Below are 12,666 nucleotides of genomic sequence, written 5' to 3'. Positions count from 1 at the left end.
GTGCTTTTAACCTGGTCCGCAACATGCAAGCCGACCGCAGCAACTCTGCTATACAATATAGCAGAGAGGAACTTCTACAGATCAGAAACTTTGTGTACAACAGCCCACCGTCAGACAATGGCTGCCTGTTGCTGTCCTACCTGAGAGACGAAGGAGGAAGTGAGGGTCCCGGGCCTGGCTGATAGTGAGACTGAGGAAACGTGAAAACTGACCCCCTCTTCCGAGTATTCTACTGGCTAATGTTCAGTTAATTGAGAATAAACTAGATGAACTCAGAAGCAGGATCGCGTTTCAACGGAACATGAAGAACTGTAACGTGATCATTTTCACGGAGACTTGGCTCACTCCGCCATTGTTCCTGACGGCTTCACTATATTTCGCCAGGATCAGACTGTTCATTCAGAGAGAAGCAAGGGAGGGGGTGTGTGCGTCTTGATAAATAATAACTGGTGCACAGATGTGAGGATTATTTATTCGGACTGTTCCCCTCATTTAGAGCACCTCATGATCACATGCCGGGCTTTTCATCTGCCAAGAGAATTTACGTTGGTTGTGATTACAGCTGTGTACAGTCCGCTACACACTGACAACAACACAGTGCTGGGCGAGCTGTTTGGATTGATTGACAGGACAGAGACTTCACGTCCTCCTGAGATATTATCAACATATACATGGGCGCGGGAAGGGGGGTGCTGAGGGCGCTGCAGCACCCCCTAGCGGTGGGCAGGGGTGCGGAGCTCCCCTGTCTGAATTATTATTTGACGGTTATTGCTGCTCCCGCTGTGCATAATCTGTGTAATATGTAGCCAATACATTCCACATTGTTAGCTACAATTCTGTAGCCCCGGACAATTCTACCTCAATAATATAATACATTAACCGTGCTTTACGTGAACCTCATCAAGACACTAGAGAGGACGGCAGGGCTGTAATTTCCAGTGTTCAGTGAATGCAACAGAAGCAAGAAGACACCAGACCAATCAGAGAGTGCTTGTGTCATTAAAGCTCGGCTCTGTGTGTGTGTGTGTGTGTGTGTGTGTGTGTGTGTGTGTGTGTGTGTGTGTGTGTGTGTGTGTGTGTGTGTGTGTGTGTGTGTGTGTGTGTGTGTGTGTGTGTGTGTGTGTGTGTGTGTGTGTGTGTGTGTGTGTGTGTGTGTGTGTGTGTGTGTGTGTGTGTGTGTGTGTGTGTGCTGACCTGTCCTTTCTCAAAGCAACACAGGTGGGAGTGAAGGAGGCGTGAGATCACACACATTTAAATCAACTGGATGTGTGTGTGTGTGTGTGTGTGTGTGTGTGTGTGTGTGTGTGTGTGTGTGTGTGTGTGTGTGTGTGTGTGTGTGTGTGTGTGTGTGTGTGTGTGTGTGTGTGTGTGTGTGTGTGTGTGTGTGTGTGTGTGTGTGTGTGTGTGTGTGTGTGTGTGTGTGGGACCGGTGCCAGCAGGGACCGTGTTGTTAGCATCTGGTTAGATAGCTGCACTAACAGACACAAGGAGCTGTTTGTTCCACAACAAGCTGGAGGAGAGTCCTCTCCTCTCAGACTGAGAGGAGAGTCCTCTCCTCTCAGACTGAGAGGCTCAGGTGAGCTAAGGACTCTCTGAGTGTTTAGATAGTTCACTTTAGTCTAAATGATCTCAGTGGGTCTCAAACGGTTTGGTCACAAATTATTCAAAAGATTATTTCCGCGGCACACCTTCATATGATCATTATAGTTATAAAAACAATAAGAGAATAAAGGAAAAACAGTTATGAAATACTATATGGCAGTAAAACAAGAATACAGTTTGAAAGGGGAGTGATTTGTAAAATATCCATAAAGAAAAAGAACATCTGCTTACAGTTGTGTTTCATCTGGGTGTTGAGAGATGTATCCATAGATCTCTTAATGTTGCTCTCAAAGTGCACCAGATTGATGCTTTTAACATCAATATTTAACAAAAATCTTCACCCCCCCGGACCCCCCTAGAGGAGGTGAGGTCCGCTCCCCACTCGTAACAAATAGAACTTTACCCCTGCCTATATGCCGTGAGCTGATTATCGAGCCTTCATTGTAACAGTCGCGGGTGCACTGTGTGTTTGCGTGTGGGGAGTGCTTTTGTGCGTGCTCTACACCAGTGGTTCCCAAACTTGTTGTGCCCAAGGCACCAAAGGACAAGTAAAAATCTCAAGGCACACATATTGTGCAAAATAGCCCTTATAACACGTGTTATCACTCATATCATGTAAAATATCTGTACATGTGCATAATTATTTACTAATGCCAAATAAAATGTGACAAAGACAACTATATTACTCATGAAATATTTAATAATGAAGTATTTCAGAAATTAATTTGAAACGTTATCAAATTAGGCTTCATCAAAGCAGCAACACACTCATTTAAACCAGACAGGTCATACAATAAAAAATGAGGCAAAGGAAACTCAGCAGAAATTCAGCACAGAGAACTGTCGATGCAAGGAAGCTGCATTGTCCATGGTCCTGAACTACAAATTATAAATGTAACATTTCAGCAATCAGCATTGAAACATGTTCTATTGTAAATATTTTGCCGACTTACAAATTAGTGAGATACATGTGCTTGTCGGGGCACGCAGATTTTTGTAATCCTTGGTGGCACTGAGGAGAGGGCCACTCGCAAGTCCTGTTCAACAGAGAGCCGTGACCTCCTGTTGTTCTTCATGTAAATCAGAGTAGAGAACGCCAACTCCAGAGATGGGGTCGTTACTATTTTTTTTAATATATTACATATTACTTTTAAAAAAAAGCAATATATTACACTACTTCGTTCTACATAAAGTAACTCGTTACTTTACTCGTCGAGCACGTACGAACTGCGCATGCGTGAGTGGCAATAACTCTCTTTACCAGCAGGCGGCGGTAGTGTGTATTTGTCATTCTAAACAGGCAACAACCGGAAGACAGAGAAGAAGAACAGACCACTACTACGTGATATAAACAAACAACAAATAGCGTGTGCGTTAGCTTCACCTTAGCATGTGTTCTTTGCAGGTGTGTGTTGAGGTTTGACGTGGTGTTCACAGCAGTGGATAACAGCTTCTGGCCTGGACACAGTTTGCACCTCACCGTCACATTCCTGTTTATTCTTCGGACGAACTCAAAATAATGGGCATACCTCCACCCCTCGAAAGTTATCGCTGACTCAGCCATGTTTATGCAGCACTGCACTTGGAGATGTGGACGCGCAAGTCGCGCAGATTACGTACATATAAACCTACAAAGTACTGATATAGTCAATTCAATAATTATTTTTGTGTAGTTGTATATTGCAATAATAACGTATAGTTGTCACAAAATCCCACGGCACACCCGGACTTGACTCACGGCACACCAGTGTGCCGCGGCACACCGTTTGGGAACCACTGCTCTATAGTGCCCGTAATAGTGTTCACTGGAATCCAGCACCTCAGCACCCCCACTCAAAATACCTTCCCGCGCCTCTGAACATATAAGCTGCTCGATGCGCGGCGGAAATACACTGTACCATGTTTATTCCCCTTTTCGACATGGATAAAAAGCTCTCCCTCGCCCTCCCTTCGGCAAATCAGACCACATCTCACTGCTGCTGCTGCCTGCTTACAAGCAGAAACTGAAACGGGTCAGACCGGTGACACGGAATATACAACTCTGGAGTGAGGAGTCAGACTCAGCTCTGCAGCAGTCAAATCAAATCAAGTTTTATTTATATAGCACATTTTTAAACGATTTTTGGTCGAGCCAAAGTGCTGTACATAAAAATACCCTACAGTAAGGACACTTTACAGCAAAACAGCACAGTTTGTGCAGAATATCAGTATGAGAAAACGACACCCTCTATCCTTAGACCCTCACATCGTACAAGGAAAAACTTCCGGAGAAATACCCACAGTTTAAAGGGAACATGGGAGAAACCTCAGGGAGAGCAACAGAGGAGGGATCCCTCTCCCAGGACGGACAGACGTGCAATAGATCCATCCATCTATCCATCCATCTTCTCCCGCTTATCCGTGGTCGGGTCGCGGGGGTAGCAGTTCCAGCAGAGAGCCCCAAACTTTCTTTTCCCTGGGGACATCAACCAGCTGTGACTGGGGGATCCCAAGGCGCTCCCAGGCCAGCGAAGAGATATAATCCCTCCACCTGGTCCTAGGTCTACCCCTTGGTCTCTTCCCAGCTGGACGTGCCTGGAACACCTCCCTAGGGAGGCGCCCAGGTGGCATCCTAACTAGGTGCCCGAACCACCTCAACTGGCTCCTTTCGACGCGAAGGAGGAGCGGCTCAACTCCGAGTCCCTCCCGGATGACCGAACTTCTCACCTTATCCCTAAGGGAGACACCAGCCACCCTGCGGAGAAAACCCATCTCGGCCACTTGTATCCGCGATCTCGTTCTTTCGGTCATGACCCATCCTTCATGACCATAGGTGAGGGTAGGAACGAAAATGGCCCGGTAGACAGAGAGCTTTGCCTTCTGGCTCAGCTCCCTTTTCGTCACAACGGTGCAGTAAAGCGACTGCAGTACCGCTCCCGCCGCTCCGATTCTCCGGCCCATCTCACGCTCCATTGTTCCCTCACTCGAGAACAAGACTCCGAGATACTTGAACTCCTTCACTTGGGGTAAGGACTCATTCCCTACTTGGAGTGGACAGTCCATCGGTTTCCTGCTGAGAACCATGGCCTCAGATTTGGAGGTGCTGATCCTCATCCCAGCCGCTTCACACTCGGTTGCGAACCGATCCAGTGAGTGCTGAAGGTCACAGACCGATGAAGCCATCAGAACCACTTCATCTGCAAAAAGCAGTGGTGCAATCCTTAGTCCACCGAACTGCAGACCCCCTCCCCCACAACTACGCCTCGAAATCCGATCCATGTATATTACAAACAGGATTGGTGACAAAGCGCAGCCCTGGCGGAGGCCAACCCTCACCGGAAATGGGTCCGACTTACTGCCGAGACACAGCTCTCGCTTTGGGAGGACAGAGATTGGATGGCCCTGAGTAGAGACCCCCTCACCCCATACTCCCGCAGCACCTCCCACAGTAACTCCCTGGGAACCCGGTCATACGCCTTCTCCAAGTCTACAAAACACATGTAGACCGGATAAGCGTACTCCCAGGCCCCCTCCAGGATCCTTGCGAGAGTAAACAGCTGATCCGTCGTTCCACGACCAGGACGGAACCCGCATTGTTCCTCCTCAATCTGAGGTTCGACAATCGGCCTGACCCTCCTTTCGAGTACCTTAGAGTGAACTTTCCCGGAGAGGCTGAGTAGTGTGATGCCTCTGTAATTGGCACACACCCTCTGATTCCCCTTTTTGAAAAGGGGAACCACCACCCCGGTCTGCCAGTTGACAACTCCGCCCCTCTCTTTACCCGAGTGTCCAAAACATACGGCCTCAGGTCCGATGATACGATAACGAAATCGATCATGGACCTTCTGCCTAGGGTGCTCTGGTACCACGTACACTTACGAGCATCCTTATGTTCGAACATGGTGTTTGTTATGGCCAATCCATGACTAGCACAGAAGTCCAGTAACAAACCACCACTCCGGTTCAGATCAGTTCCAAGTGTCTCCATCATTGCCCACATGTGCGTTGAAGTCTCCCAGCAAGATTAAAGAGTCCCCTTCAGGAGCCCCATACAGGACTCTTTCCAGGGTCTCCAAGAAGGCTGTATACTCTGAACTGCTGTTGGGTGCATAAGCACACATAACAGTCAGAGTTTTCCCCCCCATAACCAGCAGGCGTAGGGAGGCGACCCTCTCGTCCACTGGGGTAAACTCCAACAACGAAGCACCCAACTGGGCAATAGATGCCGTGTGTAAATCGAAGAGATAATACATTTTACAGCGTAGGTAGACCGAATGTTAGGAAATGCATGTGTCTATAATAGGAAGATGAATCCACGAAGATGTCAACAACAATCCTGTGGGAGCCATCAGGGAAGTAGTATGACAAGACCCAGGCAGGACCGCAGAGACAGGCCCAGCCACGACCCGAAGTCCACGACTTAATCCAGAACTCAGGATAGAGGATCCAGGGCACAGAACCACAGCAAACAGGATCAGCCTCGACTCCGGATCCCGGCGTAGATATAGACACAAAACAAGAACATTTGGGGGAGGCTGGGTTAATCGGAACATGAGAGTACACAGACACAGACAGACAGAAGGAAGAACAAGCACTCCCTTAGGATAGGTTGAGGGAAAAAGGTAGCAAGTAAGAGACTAAGAAACAGAGGTGGAGAGGCACACTCAGGGAACAAGATCCCCACTGGAGCCTTAGTTGGAATTGATGAGAGGTAAGGAGGTACGCTGTGTCTACGGTCATAACACTCCCCGGCCTGAATAAGCCACTCTGCAAACCTGTTTCCCTCTAATGAAACCTCGAGAGGTCAGAGAGGGAAAAGGTTTTTGGATAAAGAGAGGATAGAAAGAATAGATTACAGGAGTAGAGAGTATGAGAAGTAGAGAGAGAACATATTTAGAAGAATGAGTAGTAGTAATAACCTTAGTTTTAAATATAAGATCCAAGGTTTTAGGATTTAAGTGAAAGAGCAAGAACCAAAATGTAGGTGAAGAGGTACAGTGTATCTACGTCAATTAGGGGTGTTGAAAATAATCGTTTCTACGATGCATTGCGATGCGGACGTGGACGATTCGGTCTCGATGCAGTGACGGAAGATAATCGGTTATAGCGTAGTAACGTTGCTTCCTGATTTTCCGGCCGCGGCTTTACTATAACGTTTTTTTTTCTGTCACTTTAATATCAAATCGGTCGGTGACGCAGAGATCAGGGAACAGACGTGACAGTGGCACCAAACACGGAGCAGTCTGCTTTATCCACCAACACAAGACCACCAGTCCAGAACCAAAGGCAGAAGGACCCGCTCTGAATCACTCCGTGTCGCTGCGGCACAGGGATTTATGTTTTTCAAAAATAATCGCGTTACAATCCTGTCAGGTTTTTTGTGGATTTAATTAAGTCTTGGATTGCAAAGTATGAATGTCCTCTAGCAATTTGCAGACGATATATACGTGTGTAAAGTTTGTGAAGGCAGGAGGAAAGCTTCCGCGATCACCGTCTCCTCCGTTCCTCCAAGCCCCGCCCCCTCCCTGAAAATAATGAGTGACAGGCTGATAGTGACCCGATAGAAACTTTGTTATTCACTTAATCACTGAGATATAATGAAGCTAACTTAGTCTCATACATTCATGGGATTTATGTAACAGTAAGACAGAGAATGTAAGTGTGCACCCACATGCACTATTTTAGTTGTTATATGCTGTTGTAAATACTCCTGTTGTCTGCTGTGTTCAGACTCAAGTCCTGTGTGTGATGCCACATTCAGGACATTCAGTGTCCTTTCTTAACAGAAGGCCATGGCTAGAAGCTGCAGCTAGACTGCAGAAGCATTAGCTTTTTGTTTTTGAGGATGGAACAACTTCACACACGGAGGCTAGACCTATACAATTCATTTATTTTGGTTTATAAATTAATGTCAAGACATTTATGTTATTGATTTCTGAAGCACTTTCTAAATAATAAAACGAGAGTTCATATGTATTTACTGCATGTATGCATTGATGAAAAATAAGCCATGTGCAGTAATATAGAAAATTGAGGATGCAACGCATTGGTATGAATCGTGATGCACCGTGATGCACCGGGATATCGAACCGAATCGAATCGTTGACAGGATAATCATAATCGAATCGAATCGTGAGACCAGTGAAGATGCACAGCCCTAACGTCAATGCACTCTTATTAGATTATTTTATAAGCTTTATCAAAAAGGAAGGTCGTAAGCGTACTCTTAAAACGGATAGGCTGTCGGCCCCCCGAACACAAACTGGAAGCTGATTCCACAAAAGTTATTCTTGATAAGAAAAGGCTAGAAGGCCCGAGAGAAGAAGTGAGTTTTAAGTGTAGATTTAAAAACCCTTAGGGTCTGGGCCGACCTCACATGGAGGGGCAGAGTGTTCCAGAGCCTGGGGCCAGCCGCTGTGAATGCTCGGTGCCCTCGGGTTTTGAGCCTGGTCTTGGGCACTACCAGCAGCAGCTGATCAGCCGACCTTAAGGCTCTGCCTGGGGTGTAGCGATGGAGGAGTTCGGCTCTATAAACCGGAGCCAGCCCATTTAGGGCTTTAAAAACAAATAAAAGGAGTTTAAAATCAATTCTGAACCGAACTGGAAGCCAGTGCAATGAAGCCAGAATTGGGGTGATGTGGTCACGCTTTTTATGGCCAGTGAGAAGATGTGCAGCTGCATTCTGAACTAGCTGGAGGCGTCTAATTGAGGCCTGGTCCATACCCACATACAGAGCATTGCAGTAATCCAGTCTCGAGGTAATAACCCGTTCTAGGTCTTTAAAAGATAAAAACGACTTGGTCTTAGCCAATAGTTGTATTTTAAAAAAGCAGGTCTTGACTACGGTGCTGACCTGCTTATCAAATTTAAAAGCGCTATTGAAGGTCACTCCAAGGTTCATGACAGAGGGGAGGATGTTTTTATTGAGGGAGCCCAGAATATCACTGCTTCGAATCTACGGAGTGGAGTGTGTTTGAGGACGACAACATCAACACACATGGACACGGTCATTTGCTACATTGGGAAATGCATCGATGACGTGGTACCGAAGGTTACTGTACGAACATTCCCGAATCAAAAGCCCTGGATAAACAGTGAGGTGCGTACCAAGCTGAAAGCGTGCACAGAGGTGGAGATTCAGAGGAGTACAAGAAATCTAGGTATGAACTCCGGAGAGCTATCAGCAGTGCAAAGAGACAATACCGAGACAAAGTGGAGTCTGACTTCAAAGGCTGTAACACCCGGAACATGTGGGCGGGACTAAGAACAATGACAGATTACAAAGGAGCAACGGGGGTGCAGCGGGACTGTCTGCGTAAGCGTCTCTCCCAGATGAGAGTACTAGTTAGACCCTCCAGAAAAACGCGGGCAAACATCCTTGATTATGCGATCAAACATGCGGGGTTTTATGTGATTTTATGCGGTGAAATTGCGGGAAGTTGCAAAATATACGTAAAGTTGCGAAATATGCGGAAAAAATAAATATTGGGCTGTCTTATTTATTTATTCTCTCTCACACACAACCTGCCACTAACGCACTAAGCAATTGGGCTATTTTAATCACACACACACACACACACACACACACACACACACACACACACACACACACACACACACACACACACACACTCACACACTTCTCCGCCTCATTCTGTTTTCATTTACTCGTTCGTGATCTGACCAGCTTCAATCTTGTAGGCTACTCACTTCGTTTCTTGTAGCCCTCGAAAGGGTTTTGGAGGTCGATGCCTCGGTGAACGTGAGTTGTTTGGCTTTCTTGTCCGCAGCAGCAGAAAGCATTTTCGAATGTTTGAATGAATCAAAGTGGGTCGTCACCGTCGATGTTCTCTTATGCTCCAACACAGTTGCACGGGGTGCAGAACAGTTTCCCCCCACTTTCATGCAAGACATCGGGGAACTGCTTTGCCCGGTCTTTAGCAGAAATGGTTGTCGGTAAATGAGATGGATTAGATTTTTTCATCGTGTGAGCTCCACACATTCACTCTACGGTGTTGTTTACCTTCTGTGATGCGCGAGCTGATGACGTCGCGCATCATCATCACTTCACGTCAAGACGAGTTAACTTTTTTTTTCAACTTTGTGTGGAAAAATGCGGGGATTATGCGGCTTTTTGATAAATATGCGGCTTTTTAAAAATCTGCGCCATTTTGCTGATTATGCGGAAAATTCTGCGATCGCAGAATCGCGTTTTTCTGGAGGGTCTAACTAGTAACAACTACTACAGTGCAACAAAACAGGAATATTAAATGTGGTCTCTTAAACATAAGATCTCTAGCATCTAAAGCAATATTGGTAAATGATTTAATATCAGATTATAATATTGATATATGCTGTCTCACTGAAACTTGGTTGAGACATGAAGAATATGTCAGCATAAATGAGGCCACTCCACCTAGCCATGTCAACACTCATATTGCTCGAGGCACGGGCCGAGGAGGTGGAGTTGCAGCAATCTTTGACTCAAGGTTACTTATCAATACTAAACCAAAATTAAATTATACCTCCTTTGAAAGCCTCGTTTTTACTCTTACGCATCCGACCTGGAAAACTTTGCAGCCAATCTTATTTGTTACAGTGTATCGTGCACCCGGTCCTTATTCGGAATTATTATCAGAATTCTCTGAGTTTTTATCAACTTTGGTTCTTAAAACAGACAAAGTAATTATCGTAGGTGACTTTAATATTCATGTTGACGATGATAAAAATAGCCTTACTGTTGCATTTAACTCTATATTAGATTATGTTGGTTTCTGTCAGAGTGTAAATAAACCAACCCACTGCTATAATCACACTCTCGACCTTGTTCTGACTTATGGTATTGAAATTGAGCAACTATTAGTCGAACCGCATAATCCTGCTTTATCCGACCATTTCTTAGTAACTTTTGAAGTATTATTACGAGACTACAAAGCATTAGTCAAAAGCTCTTGCAGCAGAAACCTATCTGTTAGTGCTATAGCCACATTTAAGGAAGAGATTCAACCAATACTTAACTCGATAGCATGTCTGCATGTAGGGGAGGAAACTTATACAAAATGTACACCACCCCAAATTGATCATGTTGTTGATAGTGCTACAGATGCGCAGCAAATACAATTAGACTCTGTTGCTCCTTTGAACAAGAAGAAAATAAAACAACATAGATTAGCTCCATGGCATAATGCTGAAACCCGCAAAATAAAGCAAAAGTCGAGACAACTTGAAAGGATGTGGCGTTCCACTAAACTTGAAGAATCTCTTAATTTGGCATATTACTCTCAATGAATATAAGAAAGCACTGCGTAAAGCGAGAGCAGCCTACTACTCTTCATTAATAGATGAGAATAAGAATAATGCAACATTTCTTTTCAGTACTATAGCCACCATCGTTCCTGTCCCCAAAAAGACAAAAATCACCAGCCTCAACGACTACCGCCCAGTAGCACTCACCTCCATCATCATGAAGTGCTTTGAGCGGTTAGTCAAAACCTTCCTCACCTCCTCCCTCCCTGACTCTCTGGACCCCCTGCAGTTTGCCTACAGAGCCAACAGGTCCACAGACGACGCCATAGCCCTCACCATCCACACTGCCCTCTCACACCTGGACCAGAGGAACACATGTGTGACAATGCTGTTCATTGATTACAGTTCAGCCTTCAATACCATTGTGCCCTCCAAGCTGGTCATCAAGCTCAGAGACCTCGGGCTCAACAGCGCCCTCTGTGACTAGATCCTGAACTTCCTGACGAGCAGACCCCAGGCAGTGCGGGTGGGAAACATCACATCCTCCACCCTGACCCTCAACACCGGAGCCCCTCAAGGCTGCGTGCTCAGCCCTCTCCTCTACTCCCTGTTCACACACGACTGCGTGGCCATACACAGCTCCAACACCATCGTGAAGTTTGCTGACAACACGACCGTCATCGGCTAGATCACAGAAGGCGACGAGACGCGGTACAGAGAGGAGGTCGAAAACCTGACATCTTGGTGCCAGGATAACAACCTCCATCTCAACGTCAGCAAAACAAAGGAGCTGATTGTGGATTACAAGAAGCAGCAGATAGAGGGACACTTCCCCATCGCCATTAATGGGACTACGGTGGAGAGAGTCAGCAGCTTCAGGTTCCTCGGTGTCCACATCACTGAGGACCTGACATGGACTCATCACACAAACACCATCACCAAAAAAGCTTGACAGCGGCTCTTCTTCCTCCGCAGGCTGAAGAGGTTCAACATGGACTCCAGGATACTCTGCAACTTCTACAGGTTGCATCACGGCCTGGTACGGCAGTTGCATCGCCCTCAATCGTAAGACTCTAGAGAGGGTGGTGTAAACTGCACAGCACATCACCAGGACGGAGCTGCCATCCGTGGAGGACCTTTACTCTCAGCAGCTCAGAAGATTTTGAGGCCTCACGAAACTGTGTCTCAGGGCTTCTTAACATTTAAAAACCTATTAATGTGTCATACCCACTTACCGGGAAGAAACTCAGCTAACAGACGATACGAACCATTTTATGGGTGTTTTAGATTTGGTTACCAAAGTCTTAGGTTCACAAAAGCAGTGGAATATATGAATTACACTGTATATAAATGTGTAATTCATGTCTAAAATGAAAAAAAGTAGAACACTCTACTATCACCACAGCAGGGACTGAGATACATTTGGAATGAATAATGACTTCATATTACATACCAAGGTTCATGTGATGTGTACAAATACAAATTGAGCATTAGAATTTTTTTTTCAACCAACAATTTATTATATATATGTTTTTTTCATCCAACTATTTATATAAATATAAGAAACTGGAAAATCTCACTATTTACAACATCAGAACTTTCAATCAACTATTCATTATAAATGTAAAGACTAGTGTCAAGGTCTTTGTCTGTCTTCCAAGACAGTGGGTGTGGCTGCTGTGTAGGTGGGAGGTACGTGTGCTCCATGAGACCTCCTTGCTGGCCGGGTTGATGGTGATGGCTGTGGTGGAGCCTTTGTGCTGAGGTGTATCTTGACCTGGTGGCAGCCGCAGATGGAGGTGGAGGCAGCTGTAGTGTTGCTGGTCTGCTGGTCCTTGA

The 12,666-nt window shown here is 45.8% G+C and overlaps 1 protein-coding gene across 3 annotated transcripts in view; it reads left to right on the top strand.

The window, feature by feature from the left end:
* dlg2 (discs, large homolog 2 (Drosophila)) overlaps window positions 1-12,666 on the top strand; it is a 407,394-nt gene that overhangs the window by 67,389 nt on the left and 327,339 nt on the right. The window lies entirely within an intron of this gene.

This window comes from Pseudochaenichthys georgianus, chromosome 14 (assembly GCF_902827115.2).
Source record: "Pseudochaenichthys georgianus chromosome 14, fPseGeo1.2, whole genome shotgun sequence".
NCBI classification, from domain to species: Eukaryota; Metazoa; Chordata; class Actinopteri; order Perciformes; family Channichthyidae; genus Pseudochaenichthys; species Pseudochaenichthys georgianus.
This window is presented reverse-complemented; position numbering and strand designations above follow the sequence as displayed.